At 45.1% G+C, this 19,513-nt stretch overlaps 1 long non-coding RNA gene and 5 other non-coding genes across 6 annotated transcripts; all 6 read right to left on the bottom strand.

Moving 5' to 3' along the window:
• Positions 1-2,562: 2,562 nt before the first annotated feature.
• LOC122706296 lies at positions 2,563-14,463 on the bottom strand. Its single transcript, XR_006344367.1, has 4 exons — positions 14,325-14,463; positions 13,908-13,952; positions 10,150-10,289; positions 2,563-2,596 (listed from the first exon to the last, which is right to left on the bottom strand). It is a non-coding gene; the product is annotated as an uncharacterized LOC122706296 (long non-coding RNA).
• Positions 8,432-8,512, bottom strand: LOC122707098. The gene has a single exon (XR_006344622.1). It is a non-coding gene; the product is annotated as a small nucleolar RNA SNORD115 (small nucleolar RNA).
• On the bottom strand, positions 10,014-10,094 carry LOC122707094. Its single transcript, XR_006344618.1, has one exon. It is a non-coding gene; the product is annotated as a small nucleolar RNA SNORD115 (small nucleolar RNA).
• LOC122707096 lies at positions 12,090-12,168 on the bottom strand. Its single transcript, XR_006344620.1, has one exon. It is a non-coding gene; the product is annotated as a small nucleolar RNA SNORD115 (small nucleolar RNA).
• LOC122707095 lies at positions 14,189-14,268 on the bottom strand. The gene has a single exon (XR_006344619.1). It is a non-coding gene; the product is annotated as a small nucleolar RNA SNORD115 (small nucleolar RNA).
• A 1,831-nt stretch (positions 14,464-16,294) lies between the features above and the next one.
• LOC122707097 lies at positions 16,295-16,377 on the bottom strand. Its single transcript, XR_006344621.1, has one exon. It is a non-coding gene; the product is annotated as a small nucleolar RNA SNORD115 (small nucleolar RNA).
• Between the last annotated feature and the right edge of the window lie 3,136 nt (positions 16,378-19,513).

Here is a 19,513-nt window from a genome sequence, read left to right as displayed (position 1 = left end):
TTAGAAATGAAAAAGGAGAAGTTACAACTGGCATCACAGAAATACAAAGGATCGTGAGAGACCACACAAGAAACTATATGCCAATAAACTGAAAAACTTGGGAGAAATAAATTCTTAGAAAGATACAACCTTCCAAGACTGAATCAAGAAGAAATGGAAAGTATAAACAGACCAACCACAAGTACTGAAATTGAAACTGTGATGGAAAAGACTCCTCTCACAACAAACAAACATCTAGGAGCAGATGACTTCACAGGTGAATTCAATCAAACTTTTGGAGAAGAGTTAACATCAATCCTTCTGAAACTCTCAAAAAAATTCAGAGAAAGGACCCCATCACCTTGATATCAAAACCACACAAAGACATCACAAAAGAGAAAACTACAGGCCAATAGCACTGAGGAACATAGATGCAAAAATCCTCAACAAAATTCTAGCAAAACAAATTCAACAATACATTAAAATACATTAAAAGGACCATACACCATGATCAAGTGGGATTCAAGAATTTTTCAATATCTGTAAGTGACTGTGATGCATCACATTAACGAACTGAAGAATAAAAACCATATGATCATGTCAATAGAAGCAGAAAATTATTTTAATAAAATTCAATATCCATTTATGATACTTTCCAGAAAATGGTCACAGAGGGAACCTACTACAACATAATAAGGGCCATATGTGACAAAACCATAGATGACATTACACTCAATGGTGAAAATCTGAAAGCCTTTTCTGAAATCTGAAAGCTAAGATCAGGAACAAGACAAGGGTGTTCACTCTCACCACCTTATTCAACATAGTTTTGGAAGCCCTAGCCAAGGCAGTAAGAGAAGAAAAAGAAATGAAAAGAAGCCAAATTGGAGAAGAAAAAGTAAAACTGTCACTCTTTGCAGATGATATAATACTATACATAGAAAATCTTAACAATGCTACCAGTAAATTCTAGAGTTCATTAATGAAATGATAAAGCTGCTTTCCACCTGTCTTCTTTGGCAAAAATATATTCATGTCTTTTGCCCATTTTTAATTGATGATGAAGATTATAAATTATAAAACTACCCAGAGATTTAATTGTTCTTTCCTGAAAATTCTTACCAGATATAGTATCTTTAAACCCTGGTGTCAGAGTGACAGGGTAACAGGCAGGAAGGCTAGGGGTCTCCAAACAGAGGAAATAGGCTGCAAGTGTCAGGCATCTCTCTCTCTTAAGCGGCAGGAAGAAACAAACTACAAGTGTCAGATTTTTTTCCCTTCTCCATACAAAATTAAAAGTTTTCTCTTAAAATTCTGTGCTGCCATGATGACACCTGGTTCCACCTGAACTTAACTTTTCTCAAATCTTGAGCTAACCAATGCATTTTCCTTATGGAAATGTTTTTCTTAAGCTAAGTTAATGAACAATGTTTTCACCCTAGACTCTGTCTTTCTTCAAGTCAGTTAGTTCAGCTTAAGACTCAGTTGGCAAAAACCACTACAATATTGTAAAGTAATTAGCCTCCAACCAATAAAAATAAATGGAAAAAAAAAAAAAGACTCAGAACCGATAAGGGCTCAACAAACCAGTATGTTTTACTCATACAATTGTTCTCCTAATCTATATTAATGAAACCATATATTTGCTTGGAAACCCGCCTTTCTTCAAGATTCATGTCAGTTGTTTTATGGCCTGGGATGACTCACCTTGTGCCAATGTGACCTCAAAATTCATGTGGATGAGGGTGCCACTATGAGTTTTGGGACATTTCCTTTCTCTAATTAGCAGCCTGCTGATAGATATGTAACATACAGCTAAAGGATAGCAGGGGGGCACTCTTTCTGCCCCCTTCTGATGTCTATGTCAGAAGCTTTATATGTCTCTTTTATACTTTAATAAAACATTATCACACAAAAGCTCTGAGCAATCAAGCCTCATCATTTGAATTCCTCTCCTTTGGAGGCCAAGAATCCTGGCATCTTTCAGGGTTCAGCAACAACCTTTCATCTTGGGGGCTTGTCTGGGATCTGAACCTGGGACCTCTCATGCTTGAGGCAAGAACCATAACCTGTAGACCAAAACAACCTTTCAAGGGTAAACTGGAACATTTACTACACAATTCTGGGGATCTACCAGATGCTTTAGGAGATTGAGATTTCATTTTTTTAATTATTATTATTGAGAACTACATCTCTCATGTATGTATTGTTCATGTGGACTATTCTATAATTTCTACACAAGGAATATTATTCTTACTCTAAAATATCCAAAATTCTCATGTTGTTGACTACAGGTTTATCAATCAAGGACATAAACAAGCAAGTCCTTAGGTGTATTATCAAGGATGCAATATCAAGAACAATAATAATTAATTGTACTATGTACTTCCTTTCTAAAGTGAAAGTGAAGTCACTCAGTCTTGTCTGACTCTTTGCGACCCCATGGACTGTGGCCTACTAGGCTCCTCCATCCATGGGATTCTCCAGGCAAGAGTACTGGAGTGGGCTGCCACTTCCTTCTCCAGGGGGTCTTCCCAACCCAGGGATGGAACCGAGGTCTCCCGCACTGCAGACAGACGCTTTACCATCTGAGCCACCAGGGACGCCCACTTCCTGTCTGAGGAAAGAAGTAAAGCAATGCAAGTATCAGAAACGTTAGAAGATACATCGGTTTGCATAGATTGTACTCAAGACCACATATCATAGGCAAAGCATAGACATGAATCTCAAACATGAGGCCACAGTTGCCCAGGTCTCTTAATTATGAGTAGTCCATGAATGCTTAAAACATATTACAGCACTATAACCACACTAAAATACAATGAAAATGAATTGCTTAAACATTTTTAGGTTATAATAAATATTCACCATAGAATAATAAAACTTCTGAAGTTTCAATTAAAGTAAATTCAGAAGATAGATGAAAGTTTCTCAAAAAGATCTTGGAAATTATACCAGTCATTTACATGAAGAAAATCCATTATAATCTTCATGTTTCCCAATTGAATGAAACTTTCATAGAACCCTGTTTTCACTAGTCCAATGCTTTATTTGAAATTTGAGTCACCACATGCTACACTGGTGTTGTCACTCACATAATATCATAGACTTGTATACCACCTATCAATCAGACATGCAGAAAGAAAAAAAGAGAATAAAAAGTACCAAAAAACTAGTATCAAAAGGCTTGAAAAATAAAAACTGAAGAGCACTAAAATATTTGGAAAATTCCTGCCAATTAGTATCAGCTATTAAGAAGGCATTCAACAAATAACTAATTTATTTAGGGAATATGCATATTCACAAATATCCATAACAGTTCCAGAAAGCACCTAGTGGGAATAAAGTTTGAATTTCAGTGTACAAGTGGCTAGATTGATTGCAGGAAGATATGATGGTAAAAGCACAGTCAAAAATGACCAAAAAGTCATCTTACTAAGTAATCTGTAATGAAGGACAAAAAATGGACACTATTCAATGATGAGAAATAAAAATTTTTAAAGGTAAATCATTTATTTGACATGTCTTTATATCAAAAACAAATATAGAATGCAATCAAAAGCACCATTAATTATGCAGTATTTGATTCACACAACATGGAATGATTAAAGAAGGGAGAAATTTTTACTGGTTCTTCAATGTCTGTTCAAACTACAGATGACAAGCAGGACACCGCTGCTGTTGCTGTTCAGTCTCTTAGTCCTGTCTGACTCTTAGAGTCCCCATGGACACTAGCACGGCAGGCTTCTCTGTCCTTCACTATCCCCCAGAGTTTGCTCAGATTCGTGTCCTTTGAGTCAGTGACGCTATCTTTCCATCTTATCCTCTGCTGCCCCCTTCTCCTTTTGCCTTCAATCTTTCCCATCATTGAGGTCTTTTCCAATGAGCTGGCTCTTCATATCAGGTGGCCAAAGTATTGGATCTTCAGGTTCAGAAACAGCCCTTCCAATTAATATTTAAGATCGATTTCCTTTATGATTGGCTTCATCTCCTTGAAGTCCAAGGGACTCTGAAGAGGGAAGCCTAGCACAACAATTTGAAAGCATCGATTCTTCTGCAGTTAGCCCTATAGTCCAACTCTCATGTAAATACATGACTACCGGAAAAACCATAGCTTTGACTATATGGACCTTTGTTGGCAAAGTGATGTCTCTGCTTTTTAATAAGCTGTCTAGGTTTGTCATAGCTTTCCTTCCTTACTTTCATGTCTTTAGTCACTATCACAGTGATTTTGGAGCCCAAGAAAATAAACTTTGTCATTACTTCCACTTTATTTCCTTTTATTTGCCATACAGTTATGGGACTGGATGCCATAATCTTAGTTTTTATTAAAGTTGGGTTTCAAGTCAGCTTTTTCACTTTCCTCTTTCACCCTCATTAAGAGGCTCTTTAGTTTCTCTTTATTTTCTGCCATTAAAGTGCTATCATCTGCATATCTGAGGTTGTTGATAATTATCCTGGCAATCTTGATTCATTCAGGTCAGCATTTCACATGATGTACTCTACAAATAAGTTAAATAAGCAGGGTGATGATATACATCCTTGCTACACTCCTTTCCAAATTTGAACCTGTTCATTCTTCCATGTCTTGTTCTAATTATTGCTTCTTGACCCACATATAGATTTCTCATGAGAGAGGTAAGGTGGTCTGGTACTCCCATCTTTAAGAATTTTCCAGTTTGTTGTGATCAGCACAAAGGCTTTAGTGAAGTCAATGAAGCAGAAATAAATGTTTTTCTGAAACTACCTTACTTTCACCATGATCCAGTGAATGCTGGCAATTTGATCTCTGGTTCCTCTACCTCTTTGAAACCCAGCTTGTGCAAGACACTAGGCTTCTATTTTTCTTTGTAAAAACACACAATGTGGCTATGTGACCACATGAATTTATGCTCAAGAAATCAGACGTATGGAGAAAGGCCCATGGGCTTAGCACCAGTCAAACTTGCAATGCCCTGCATGGGAACATTCAGGCTGTGCAAAAGAGCCATCATTGTCTGCTGCAGCATCCTCTCCAATGACCTGATGAAACTCCGCAAACAGCAATGCAACTACTCCCTACTCAGTCCATGTCATGGGTCCAACCTTTTACTTTGGGCAAATAGGGCCTCATGTTGCAGATGATACCAGGTTTCCAAATGGCTCTCAAAGGCCTTATTAGGAAGGTACTCTCAGAGGGATTTCTCCTCTAGGGGGAGCCATCTTTAAAAGCTGTGGCCCCCCAGAGAGGAAGAATGCCCTAGGAGACACAAGAAGCCTGAGTTGGCCAGTGAAGCAAAACCCATTAAAGGGTCTGTCAGAAACAACTGGCCTCACAGTTGTTTGCCATGCCTGAACATGACCTGGTCAAGTCTTATAGTATCCCAGGGACTGTGACTCATCTTTCGACAGCAAGCAGAATTTACCTGCCAAGATCTGGTGGATGGGTTCCTGCCAACCTCTTAACATTGCCAGACTTGGGGATATTCCCTCTTCTTGGGAGACTGCAAAGCACACACCACAGGTGACTGACCCCCATTGGATCAGCGTGCTCTGCATGGAGGTATGCAGAATCCTATGTGTGGATGTTCTCCAGGGACCAGGGAAGCAAACATTGCCTCCGTGACCCATATGACTAGAATTTAAGCTTAACAAAAGGTTCTTCAATGTTGAAGATCTTAACCCGTCAAGGTGGTGCCACCATCCTGATATAAGTCAAGAAGTCCTACCTTGTGAGGACTGAGATTACAAAAAAGACTCGGCCCTCTGGACTGCCTTGAGGAAGGCCTCCTATGCAGTCCAACACTTCTGGAGCCTGTGTCTAGGACCAAAGAGACCCACTCACCTGAAATCATTCAGGCCATCGCAAGATCCTCACCAGAACGTCTGACAGAAAGACACAATTTGAGAGAAGGAGCTAAACAAAGGCCTGCCAACATCCTCTGAGTTGGCCCTGGAGGCTCAATTCAGTTCAGTTGCTCAGTCGTATCTGACTCTTTGCAACCCCATGAGCCACAGCACACCAGGCCTCCCTGTCCATAACCTACTCCCGGAGTTTATTCAAACTCATGTCCATTAAGTTGATAATGCCATCCAACCATCTCATCCTCTGTCGTCCCCTTCTCCTCCTGCCTTCAATCTTTCCCAGCAGCAGGGTCTTTTCAAATGAGTCAGTTCATTGCATCAGGTGGCCAAAGTATTGGAGTTTCAGCCTCAACATCAGTCCTTCCAATGAACACCCAGGACTGATCTCCTTTAGGAGGGACTGGTTGGATCTCCTTGCAGTCCAAGGGACTCTCAAGAGTGTTCTCCACACCAAAGTTCAAAAGCATCAATTCTTCAGCGCTCAGCTTTCTTTATAGTCCAACCCTCACATCCATACATGACTACTGGAAAAAACATAGCCTTGACTAGACGGACTGTGGTTGACAAAGTAATGTCTTGGCTTTTTAATATGCTGTCTAGGTTAGTTATAACTTTCCCTCCAAGGAGCAAGTGTCTTTTAATTTCATGGCTGCAACCACCATCTGCAGTGATTTTAGAGGCCCCCAAAATAAAGTCAGCCACTGTTTCCACTGTTTCCCCATCTATTTCCCATGAAGTGATGGGATCAGATGCCATGGTCTTAGTTTTTTGAATGTTGAGCTTTAAGCCAACTTTTTCACTCTCCTCTTTCACTTTCATCAAGAGGTTCTTTAGTTTTTCTTCCCTTTCTGTCCTAAGGGTGGTGTCATCTGCATATCTGAGGTTATCAATATTTATCCTGGCAGTCTTGATTCTAGCTTGTGCTTTATCCAGCCAAGTGTTTCTCATGATGTATTCTGCATATAAGTTAAACAAGCAGGGTGACAATATACAGTCTTGATGTACTCCTTATCCTATTTGGAACCAGTCTGTTGTTCCACGTCCAGTTCTAACTGTTGCTTCCTGACCTGCATACAGATTTCTCAAGAGGCAGGGAAGGTATTCCCATCAATTTCAGAATATTCCACAGTTTGCTGTGATCCACACAGTCAAAGGCTTTGGCATAGTCAATAAAGCAGAAATAGATGTTTTTCTGGAACTCTTGATTTTTCGATGATCCAGCAGATGTTGGCAATTTGATCTCTGGTTCCTCTGCCTTTTCTAAATCCAGCTTGAACATCTAGAAGTTCACAGCTCATGTATTTCTGAAGCCTGGTTTGGAGAATTTTGAGCATTACTTTACTAGCGTGTGAGATGAGTGCAATTGTGTGGTAGTTGGAGCATTCTTTGGCATTGCCTTTCTTTGGGATTGGAATGAAAACTGACCTTTTCCACTCCTGTGGCCACTGCTGAGTTTTCCAAATTTGCTGGCATATTGAGTGCAGCACTTTCACAACATCATCTTTTATGATTTGAAATAGCTCAACTGGAATTCCATCACCTCCACTAGTTTTGTTCATAGTGATTCTTCCTAAGGCCCACTTGACTTCACATTCCAGGATGTCTGGCTCTAGGTGAATGATCACACCATCTTGGTTATCTTTTTTGTATAGATCATGAAGATCTTTTTTGTATAGTTCTTCCGTGTATTCTTGCCACCTCTTCTTAATATCTTCTGCTTCTGTTAGGTCCATACCATTTCTGTCATTTATTGAACCCATCTTTACAAGAAATGTTCCCTTGGTATCTCTAATTTTCTTCAAGAGATCTCTAGTCTTTCCCATTCTATTGTTTTCTTCTATTTCTTTGCACTGATCACTGAGGAAGGCTTTCTTGTCTCTCCTTCCTATTCTTTGGAACTCTGCATTCAAATGGGTATATCTTTCCTTTTCTCCTTTGCTTTTCACTTCTCTTATTATCACAGCTATTTGTAAGGCCTCCTCAGACAGCCATTCTGTTTTTTGCATTTTTTTTTTTCCCTTGAGGATGGTCTTGATCCCTGACTCCTGTACAGTGTCAGGAACCTCCATCCATAGTTCATCAGGCACTCTGTTTATCAGATCTAGTCCCTTAAATCTATTGCTCACTTCCACTGAATAATTTTAAGGAATTTGCTTTAGGTCATACCTGAATGTTCAAGTGGTTTTCCCTACTTTCTTCGATTTAGGTCTGAATTTGGCAATAAGGAGTTCATGATCTGAGCCACAGTCAGCTCCCAGTCTTGTTTTTACTGACTGTATAGAACTTCTCCATCTTTGGCTGCAAAGAATATAATCAATCTGATTTCGGTATTGACCATCTGGTGATGTCCATGTGTAGAGTCTTCTCTTGTGTTATTGGAAGAGGGTGTTTGCTATGAACAGTGCATTCTCTTGACAAAACACTGGAGGTAGGGGACAGGAAAGAAAGACAAAGGCAGGACCAGGCCTTGGCCACAAGGAAGCCCTTAGGCACTGTAGAGACAGAGGGGCTTTCCTTGAGGGATAGGGTACCTCTGCAGTCAAATCCCAGGGCTCCAGAAGGGACAGAAAGATCCCTGACATCCTGCCCCTGGACTGCTGTTTCCACTGGGCCTCAGTGTAATTGTACTGAGCATGACTTTTGGGTCATCATCTCTCTTCAGGACCATATGCATTCTATTCATCAAGTCAAACAATGCACTTCCCACTCATTGCATCTATGCACAGGGACTTGAGTAGGCTTATCTCTGAGGGTTTCTGGAAATGAGTATGTCCCACAGGATGAGAGTCTGCCTACCCCAGATTCCAGACCAAGATACATCAATTGGTCTGGGGGCAGCAGGCCACACTCAGATCTTCCTTCCTCTCTGGCATTTTCTGGCCTTTGCAAGCAAGGAGTGGGTGAAAAGACATGGAGCTTGGTCGTTTGGCACCAACATATGGAAAAATGAAGCAACAAGCAAGAAATGATGCTCAAGGAAGCAGATATCTGGATTTGGGGCCCGTGGGCTCAGCACCAGTCAACCCGGCAATGCCCTACACAGGAGCATTCAGGCTGGGGACAGGAGACATTGTTATCTGGTGCAGCCTCACCTCCAATGGCTTGCAAAGGTCCTGCAACAACAATGCAACTACTCCCTATTTGGTTCACATCATGAAGACACTCCTCTACTTCAGGCAAATGGGGCCTCACGATGAACATGATACCGGGGCTCTGAAGGGCTCTCAGCAGCCTTACTAGGAAGGTAAGTTTGGAAGGGTTTCTCCTCTGGGGTTGCTATCATTGAAGGCTATGGCCACCAGAGAGGAAGAATGCTGCAGGAGATTCAAGGGGCCTAAGTGGACGAACAGGACAAAACATGTCAAAGGGCCCATCAGAACAACTGGTGTCATGAGAACTTGCCATCCTGAAAATGACCTGGCCAAGCACCATGGAATCTCAGGGGCCACCCTTCAGCTCTCTCAACAGCCAGCAGTGTCTACCTGCCTAGACAGGTTCATGCCTGCCTCTCATCATTGCCAGGCCTGAGGCAGGATCTTTCCCTACAAAAAATTACTGGGAAACTGAAAAGGACACACCACAGGTGACCATCCCCTCAGTAGATCAGTGTGCTCTGGACAAAGATGTGCAGAGACCTGTGTGTGGATGGATGTTCCCCGGAGGGCAAGGGAAGCAAACATGACCTCCGTGTATGATATGACAAGAATTCAGGTTTAATGAAAGGCTTTTCAGTGCCCGAGTTCCTAGCCTGTTGTGATGGTGCCACAGCAGTAGTTCCCCTTTTGTGAGAACTGAGGTTCCTGCAAGGACGCCCCTCTCTCAACTACCTTGATGCTTGCCTCCCCCATAGTCCGTCTTCCTTTGGGGCCTGTGTTGAGGACAAAAGAGAGCCATTAATCTTGAATCATTCAGGCCATGGCAAGATCCTCGCCAGAATGTCTGACTGAAAGACACAATTCAGAAAGAAGGTGCTAAGGAAAGGCCCAGTGTATGTCCTCCGGGTGAGTGGTAAAAACAGGGATTAGGAACGAAAGCCAAAGGCAGAGCCAGTCCTTGGCCACATGGAAGCCCCGAGACACTGCTGAGAGTAATTAAGTGAACTCTCTGTGGGATACGGGGCCTCCACAGCCAAATCCCAGGGTTCCAGAAGGGACAGAGAGACCTCCTGCTTCTGCATGGACGTGTCCATTGGGTTTCAGCATAATCTTTTTGAGCATGATTTTTAGGTCATCATCTTTCCTCAGGACCAAATGAATTCTAAACATTGACACAACTGAGGCACTTCCCTCATATCACATTCAGGCACAGGCACCTGAGTAGGCTTACCTCTGAAGCTTTCTGGAAATGAGTATGTCCCAAAGGTTGTGAGTTTTTGGCTACCCCAGGTGCTGCACCAAGGCTGACATTTATTTCCCAGGGGCAGCAAGCCACACTCAGATCTTCCTTCCTCTGGGGACGTTGACTGTCTATAGAGCCAAAAGATACCTGTGAGAACTCCTTGTTATTTCTTGTAAGCTTTGGTCACACGTGCTACATCTTCATGCAGTGAATAATGCTACAAGACATACCTAGAACAAGACATACAGGAGCCCAAGAAAGTGACAAAATGCACTTACATACAGAGACACAAACCCCTGGCTGAAATGCATGACTGCCACCAATCTTCTTCCCTACCTCTCTAGTTCTCTACCTCCCCACCTCCTTACTTTTATTCATCATTCCCTCCCACCCTACCTATGGCCAAACATTAGAAAATGAGTGAATGAGCAGATAAGTGCATGACTGAGTACATGAATAATGTGACCAGGAGGGAAGAAATGGTAATTCCATAAAGGAATCCAGAGAAGGCAGACCCTCAAGGATTCTCCACCTGACAGAACCTCTTGGCTGCCAAGATTCTACAGATGTGTCTTGTGGAATGGAGACATTCCTCCGAGCTCAATTCTTGTCTGTTCAAGCAAGGGGTGGCTGAGGAGACACTGGGCCTGGTCACTTGCTGCCAACACACAGAGAATGAGGCCACATCATCCCATAGAACTGATCCTGAAGGAAGCGGCTCTCTGGTGACAGGGCACACAGACCCAGCACAGTCACTCTGGCAACACGCAGCCTGGGAATGTTCAGGCTGGAGCCGGAGCCACTGTTGCCTGGAGCAGCGGCCCCTCCTGTGTCCCAGCAAAGGCCCCGAACAATACCAAGGCAACTACTCCTCGCCTGACCCTTGTCAAGGTGTCACAGCTCTCCTTCAGGCAATGGGGCCTCAAGCTGGGGCTGACACAGTGGCTCCAAAGGGCTCGCAACAGCCTTATGAAAAAGGTATACTCGGAAGGGGTTTCTCTTCTGGAGGGGTGCTATCATTGAAGGCTGTGGCCCCAGAGTGGAAGAGTGCCTCAGGAGATGCAAGGTGCCCGAGTGGGTGAACAAAACAAACACATCAAAGGGCCCATCAGGAACAAATGGCCACACTGAGAACTCACTATGCCTGAAAGTGATCTGGCCAAGCCCCATGGGGCTGCCCTGCAGCTCTCTCAACAGCAACAGCGTCCACTTGCCAAGACCCAGTGGACCAGTTACTACCTGCTTATCACCATTGCCAGGCCTGGGGCACAATCCTTCCCTACCAACCATTCTTGGGACACTGGAAAGCACACACCATAGGTGACCATCCCCTCAGGTGATCGATGTGCTCTGCATGGAAGTTTGCAGAGACATTTGTGTGGATGTTCCCCAGGGGACCAGGGAAGCAAACACTGTCTTGATATCCAGTCTGAGTAGAATTCAGGTTTAATGAAAGGCCTTTGAATGTCTGAGATCCTAGCCTGTCTAGATGGCATTGTAGAATAAGTTCACCCTTTGTGATGACTGAGGTTCCCACAAGGACTCCTCCCTTTGGACTGCCTTGAGGCATGCCTCCCTCATAGTTCTTCATCCTCTGGTACTCATGTCCAGGAAAAAGGGGAACCATTCACTTTGAATCATCCAGGTTGTGGTGAGACCCTCACCAGAATGTCTTACTGAAAGACAAGATTCAAAGAGAAGGAGCTTAGGAAAGGCATTGCCTATGGCCTCCATGTAGGCAGTGGAAGTAGGGATCAGCAAAGAAAGCCAAAGGCAGGACTAGAATTAGCCTATGTAAATGACCCTAGACAAGGTAGAGACACAGGGGCTCTCCTTGTGGGATCAGTTACCTCCACACCCACATTCTAAGGCACCAAAAGGGACAGAAGGAACCAGGACCTTTTGCCCTTGGACTGCCACTTCCATTCAGCTCAGCACAATCCTTTTGAGCATGATTTTTATGTCATTTTCTCTCCTTAGGACCATATGACTTCTCATCATTAACCCAAACAAGGCAAGCTCCACGCATTGCATCTATGCCAAGAGTCTGAGTAGGCTTGCCTTCAATGCATTCTGGAAATGATGGAGCCCCAAAGCATGTGAGTTTCTGTCTACCCCAGGTGCTGCACCAAGGCTGACATTGAAGGCTCTGGAGGCAACAGGTATGAGTCAGATCTTCCTTCCTTTGGAGCACTGTCTGAGTAGAGAGGAGCACAGCAGCTTTGCCAACATCTAGTTTGGCCCTGTAGGCTTTTGTAGTCATGTGTGCTATACCTTCATGCAGTGAATGATGCTACAAGACATATCTAGAGTGATAAATCCAAGAACCCAAGAAAGCAACAAAATGCATCTATCTATACACAGCGACACAAACCCCTGGGTAAAATGTACTCCTACCACTGACCTTCCTTGCTACCTCTCTAGCTTTCTATGTACCCTATCTGTAGTTATCTACCTCCTTACTTTTCTTCATTCATCCTTACCTCCCAACCTACCTACTGCCAAACCTGAGGAAACAAGTGACTAGCGGATCAGTGCTTGAGTGAATACATAAGTAATGTGTCCAGAAAGGAAAAAACGGCAACTCCACAAAGGTGCCCCAAGAGAAGGGAGAGCCTCATGGGCTCTATACCCAGAAGAAGGCCCAGCACAAGGGCCTGTCAGTCACTAAAATTTATAGATGTGTCCTGGAAAACAGAGATGTACCTCTCAGCTCGATCTTGATCTGTGCAAGCAAGGTGTGGAATGGAAGACATGGGGCTAGGCCACTTGCAGCCAACACACAGAAAACGAGTCCACAAAGTCCCACGGAATGGATTCTTGAGGAAGCAGATATCTGGTGACAGGGCACATAGGCTCAGAACCAGTCAACCTGGCAATGCCCTGCATGGGAACGTTCAGGCTGGGAACAGGAGGCCTCGTCCCCTGGTGCATGTCCTCTCCCATGGCCTGCTGAAGGCCCCAGGCAAAAACAACGCAACTGTTCCTGGATTGGTTACGTCTTGAGGCCATTGTTCTACTTCAGGCAAATATAGCCTCATAATGGAGATGCTACCAGGGCTCTGGAGGGCTTGCAACAGCCTTACTAGAAAGTTAAACTCCAAAAAGGTTTCTTCTCTGGGGGTGTGATCATTGAAGGCCATGACCCCCAGAGAGGGAGAATGCTTCAAGATATGCCTGGGGCCCAAATGGAAAAATGAAAGACCCATCAAAGGACCCATCAGGAGCAAGTGGTCTCACCAAGACCCTGCCATGCCTGAAAGTTAATTAGCCACAGCCCATGGAATCTCAGGGGCTGCTCTTTAGCTCTCTTAACTGTCAGCACCATCTAACTTCCAAGACCCACTGGACAGGTTCCTGCCTCTCACCATTGCCAGGTCTAGGGCATAATCTTTCTCTACCTGCTTGTTTTTCAGAGACTGCAAAGCACACAAGCAGGTGACTATCCCCTTAGTTGTTCAGCAAGCTCTGTACAAAAGTGTGCAGAGACCTGTGTGTGGATATTCCTCAGGGAGCCAAGAAGCAAACACTGCCTCCATGATCAATCTGATTAGAATGTGGGACCAACAGAAAGCATTTCAGTCTCCAAGATCATAGATGGTCTTGAAGGCACTGCAGCAGAAGTTCCCCTTTGAGAGGACTGTGGACCACAAACAACTCCCCAATCTTGACTGCCTTGAGGTGGGCCTACTCCATAGCCCATTGTCCTCTGGGGCCCATGTTAAGGACTAAAGAGAGTCACTCACCTCGAATTGTTCAGGTCGCAGTGAGGCCTTCTCCAGAATGTCTGACTGAAAGACATAATTTGAAGAGAAGTAGCTAAGGAAAGGTCCTGGCTATATCCTCTGGGTGGGTGGTGGAAGCAGGGATCAGGAAAGAAAGCCAAGGGCAGGACAGGCTTTGGTCACATGGAAGCTCCCGGGCACTGTAGAGGCTCAGGGATAGGGTCCCTCCACACCCAAATCCCAGGGCTCCAGAAAGGACAGAAGAAACCACAATCTCTGGGCCCTGTAATGTCACTTCCATTGAGCCTCACCATAATCCTGTTGAGCATGATTTTAGATCACCATCTCTCTTTAGGATCATATGAGTTCTCATCATCAACCCCAACAAGGCATGCCCCCACGCATTGCATGCATGCACAGGCACCTGAGTAGGCTTACTTCTGATGTTTTCTGGAAAGGAGGATGCCCTAGAGGATGTGAGTTTCTGTCCACACCAAAGGCTGGATCAAGGCTGATATCAATTGCCCTAGGGGCAGCAGGCCACGCTCAGATCTTCCTTCCTCTGGGGGTGTTGTCTGTCTAGAAGGAGAACAACAGCTATGAGAATACCTACTCCATCCTTGCAGGCTTTGGTGGCCATGCATGCTGCACCTTCATGCAGTGAATGACACTGCAAGACACAACTATAGAGACACATCCAGGAACATTAGAAAGCAACTAAATACACTTATATGCAGAGACAAAAATCCCTGGCTGAAATGTATAACTACAACCAACCTTCCTCCCTACTAGGTCCCTACCTCTCTAGTTCCTTACCTCTTTACTTTTTTCAAACACTCCTTTCTTCCCACCATACTTACTGCCAAACATGAGGGAATGAGTGGACAAGTGGTCAAGGCATGAGTGAATATAAGAATAACATGTACAAGCAGCCAGAAATGGCATATTCAATGAGGAGTTCCAAAAGAAGGCAGAGCCTCATGGACTTTCCACCCAACAGAGGCCTGGCAGAAGGACCTCTCAACCTCCAAGAGTCTATGGATCTGTTTTGGGAATAGAGACTTCCTCCATGCTTGAACCTGGTCTTTGCAAGCAAGGGATCACAGAGGGGACATGGGCCTGGCCACATACTGCAAACATGCAGAAAACAAGGCCATGAAATCCCTCAGAAGAGGTGCTCGAGGATGCAGATATTTGGAGACGGGACCTGAGGGCTTAGCACCAGTTAACATGTCAGTGCCCTGCATGGGAACCTTCAGGATGGGGACAGGAGTCATTGCTGGCTGGTTCAGCATCCCCTCCATGGCTTGCACAAGGCCCTCAAACAGCCGCAATGCATCTAGTCCTTGCTCGGTCCATATCATGGGACTGACCCTCTACTTCGGACAAATGGTGCCTCTCGATGGAGGTGATACTGTGACCCTGAAAGGTTCTCAACAACCTTACTATGAAAGTAAGCATGGTAGGGACTTCTCTAGAAGGTGCTATCATTGGCGGCCATGGCCCCCAGAGACGAAGAACGCCACATGAAACATATGTGTCAGGCCTGAGCGATGCAATGAATGAAACAAAACCTATCATAGGGCTCATCAGGAACAAGTGGCCACATTGAGAACTCACCATGCCTGAAAGTGACCTGGCCATGCCCCATGAAATCTCATGGGCTGACCTTCAGCTCTCTCAATAGCCAGCAGGGTCTATCTGCCAAGACCCAGCAGATTGGTTCCTGCCTGCCTCTCACCATCACTGGTCCTGGGGCACCATCTTTTCTCTGCTGATGGTTCTTGGGAGACTGAAAAGAACAACCACAGCTGACCATTCTCTCAGTCAATCAGCATGCTCTGCATGGAGGTGTGCAGAGAACTTTGTGTGGATGACCCCAGTTGGCCAGGGATGCAAACATTGCCTCCATGTCTAATCTAATTAGAATTCAGGTTTAATGACAGGCTTTTCAATACCGGAGTTCCTAGCCCCTGGAAATGCCACTGCAGCATAAGTTCCACCGTGGTGATGACTGAGGTTCCCAAAAGTATTCCCACCTCTGGACTGCCTAAAGGGGTGCCTCCCCCATGGTCCACCTCCTTCTGGGGCCCATGTGCAGGACTAAAGAGAGCCACTCACCTCAAGTGATTTAGCATGTGGCAAGAATCTCTACAGAACATCTGACTAAAAGAAACAATTTGAAAAGAAGGAACTATGGAAAGACCCCACCTCATAACCTCCTGGTGGGCTGTGAGAATTGGGATCATTAAAGGCATGAGCAGGCTTTTGCCCTGTGGAAGCCCCTAGATATTGTAGAGGCTCAAGGACTCTCCTCGAGGGGTAGGGTGCCTCCACACCAAAATCCCAGGGTTTCAGAGAAAAAAGAAATGTCCCTGACCTCTAGTTTCTGGGCTGCAACCTCCAATGGGCCTCAGCATACTTCTGTTGAACATGAGTTTTAGGTAATCATTTCTCTTTTCAGAACCATATGAATTCTTCTCATCAACCCAAGTGAGGCATGCCCCATGAAGTGCATCCATGCACAGGAACCTAAGTAGTCGTACCTCCAGAGCTTTCTGGAAATAAGGAAGCTGTAAAGGACTTGAGTTTCTGTCTACCCAGCTGCAGCACCAAGGCTGATATCAATTGCACCAGGAGCAGCAGGCCACATTCAGATAATCCTTCCTTTCCAGATGCTGTCTGTCTAGAGAGCAGAAAGACTCCTGTGAGAGCTCCTGGTCTGTCCCTGTAGGCTTTGGTAGTCATGTGTGCTACACTTTGATGTAGCAAATGTTGCTACAAGACATACCTAGAGCAACAAGTCCAGGAACACAAGAAAGCAACGAAATGCACCTATATGCAGGGACACAAATCCCTGGCTGAAATGCTCATCTACCACAGACCTTCCTCCCTACCTCTCTAAGTTCTGATCTCCCATCCTCTTCGCTACATCCCTACCTCCTCACTTTTCTCCATCTTTCCCTCCCACCCTACATACTGACAAACATGAAGAAACAAGTGGATGAACGGATCAATGTTTGAGTGAGAATATGAATAACAATACATCCAGGGAGATAGAAATGGTGACTTCAAGAAAGAGTCCCGAGAGAAGACAGAGCCTCATAGTCTCTCCACCTGATGGAAGACCCAGCACAAGGACCTCTCAGCTGCCAAGATTCTATGGACATGTCTTGGGGAATGGAGATGCTCCTCCAAGCTCAGTCCGGGTCTGTTGTAGCAAGGGGTGGCTGAGGGAACATGAAATTTGGCCACTTGCCGCAATCACACACAAAAAAAGAGGTCAAGAAGTTCCACGCAATGGATGCTCGAGGAAGCAGGTATCTGTGGCCGGGCCCATGGGCTCATCACGAGTCAACCTGGCAATGCCCTGCTAGCGAACATTCAGGTTGGAAACAAGAGCCATCATTGCCTAATGAGGCATCCCCTCCATGGCCTTCTGAAGGCCTCCAAACAACAAGAAGGCAACTACTCCTTGTTCGGACCATGTCATGGGACCACCCCTCTACTTCAGGTGAACAGTGCCTCATGATGGAGTTAATATAGGCTGCCAAGAGCTCTCAACAGCCTCACTAGGAAGTAAGCTCGAAAGGGGTTTCTCTTCTGGAGGTGCTATTGTTAAGGCTGTGGCCCCCAGGAGGCGCATGGTGCCTGAGTACAAATGGAACAAAACTCAGCAAAGGGCCCATCAGGAGTAGCTGGCCTTACTGAGACCCTGCCATGCCCAAAAGTGACCTGGCCTAGCCCCATGGAATCTCAGAGGCTGCCTGCTTCTCTTAACAGCCAACAACGAACACCTGCATAGGAATTTTTTTTTCCTTAGGAATGTTCATACCAGGGACAAGAGCGATTGTCAACTGGTGGGGTGTCTGTTCCCATGCCTGCCCATGGCCCCCAAACAAAGCAATGCAATACTCCCTGCTTGGCTCAAGTCATGAGGACTCCCCTCTACTTCAGGCAATCAGGGCCTCACTATGGAGATGATACCGGGGCTCCTATGGGCTCTCAACTTTCTTTCTAGGAAGGAGTGCTTGGAAGGGGTTTCTCCTCTGGGGCTGCTATCATCGAAGACTGTGGCTCCTGGAGAGGAAGAATGCCCCAGCAGAAACAAGGGGCCCCAGTGGGCGATCAAAGCAAAGTCCATCAAACAGCCCATCAGGAACCACTGGTCTCACCCAGACACTGGCATGCCTGAAGGTGACCTGGCCAAGCCCCATGGAAACTCAGGGGCCACACTTCAGCTCTCTCAACAGCCAATAACATCTACCTGCCAAGACCTGGTTGGCAGGTTTCCACCTGCCTCTCGCTGTCACCAGGCCAGGGGCACGGTATTTCCCTACCAATGGTTCTTGGGAGACTGAAAAGCACACACAGGAGACTTCCCTCAGTGGCTCAGTGTGTGCCACGTGGAGGTGTATAGAGGCGCGTGTGTGAACGTTCCCAGGGTGCAGGGAAGCGAACATTGCCTCCACGTACTATCTGACTAGAATTCAGGTCTCAGGAAAGGCTTTTCAGGGCCAAGGATTTGGAGACTAGCAAGATGGTGTGGCGGCCAGATTCCTTCCTTTGTGAAGACTGAGGTTCCTGAAAGGACTCCCCCTTCTGGACTGCATTGAGGCGGGCTTCCCCCATAGTCCAACATCCTCTGTGTCTGGTGTCCAGAACCAAAGAGAACCACTGACCTCAAATCATTCAAGTCAGAATGGCAAGGTCCTGGCCATTTTTGGTCAGAATGAAAGTGAAAGTGAACGTGAAGTCATTCAGTCGTGCCTGACTCTTTGGGACTCTGTGGACTACAGCCCACCTTTCTGCTTCATCTATGGGGTCTTCCAGGCAGGAATACTGGAGTGGGTTGCCATTTCCTTCTCCAGGGGATCTTCCCAAACCAGGAATCAAACCGGTGTCTCCTACAGGCAGATTCTTTACCAACTGAGCTATCAGGGAAGCCCTGATAATGGCTGCTATCAAAAAGTCTACAAACAATAAATGCTGGAGAGGGTGTGGAGAAAAGGGAACACTCTTATGCTATTGGTGGGAATGCAAACTAGTACAGCCGCTATGGAGAACAGTGTGGAGATTCCTTAAAAAACTGGAAATAGAACTGCCACATGACCCAGCAATCCCACTGCTGGGCATACACACTGAGGAAACTAGAATTGAAAGAGACATGTGTACCCCAGTGTTCACTGCAGGACTGTTTACAATATCCAGGACATGGAAGCAACCTAGATGTCCATCAGCAGACAAATGGATAAGAAAGCTGTGGTATATATACACAATGGAATATTACTCAGCTATTAAAAAGAATACATTTGAAACTGTTCTAATGAGGTGGATGAAACTGGAGCCTATTATACAGAGTGAAGTAAGTCAGAAAGAAAAACACCAATACAGTATACTAATGTATATATATGGAATTTAGAAAGATAGTAACAATGACCCTATATGCGAGACAGCAAAAGAGACACAAAGAACAGACTTTTGGACTCTGTGGGAGAAGGTGAGGGTGGGATGATTTGAGAGAATAGCATTGAAACATGTATATTATCATATGTGAAATAGATCACCAGTCCAGGTTCAATGCATGAGACAGGGTGCTCAGGGCTGGTGAACTGGGATGACCCTGA

Source organism: Cervus elaphus, chromosome 13 (genome assembly GCF_910594005.1).
Source record: "Cervus elaphus chromosome 13, mCerEla1.1, whole genome shotgun sequence".
Taxonomy (NCBI): Eukaryota; Metazoa; Chordata; class Mammalia; order Artiodactyla; family Cervidae; genus Cervus; species Cervus elaphus.
This window is presented reverse-complemented; position numbering and strand designations above follow the sequence as displayed.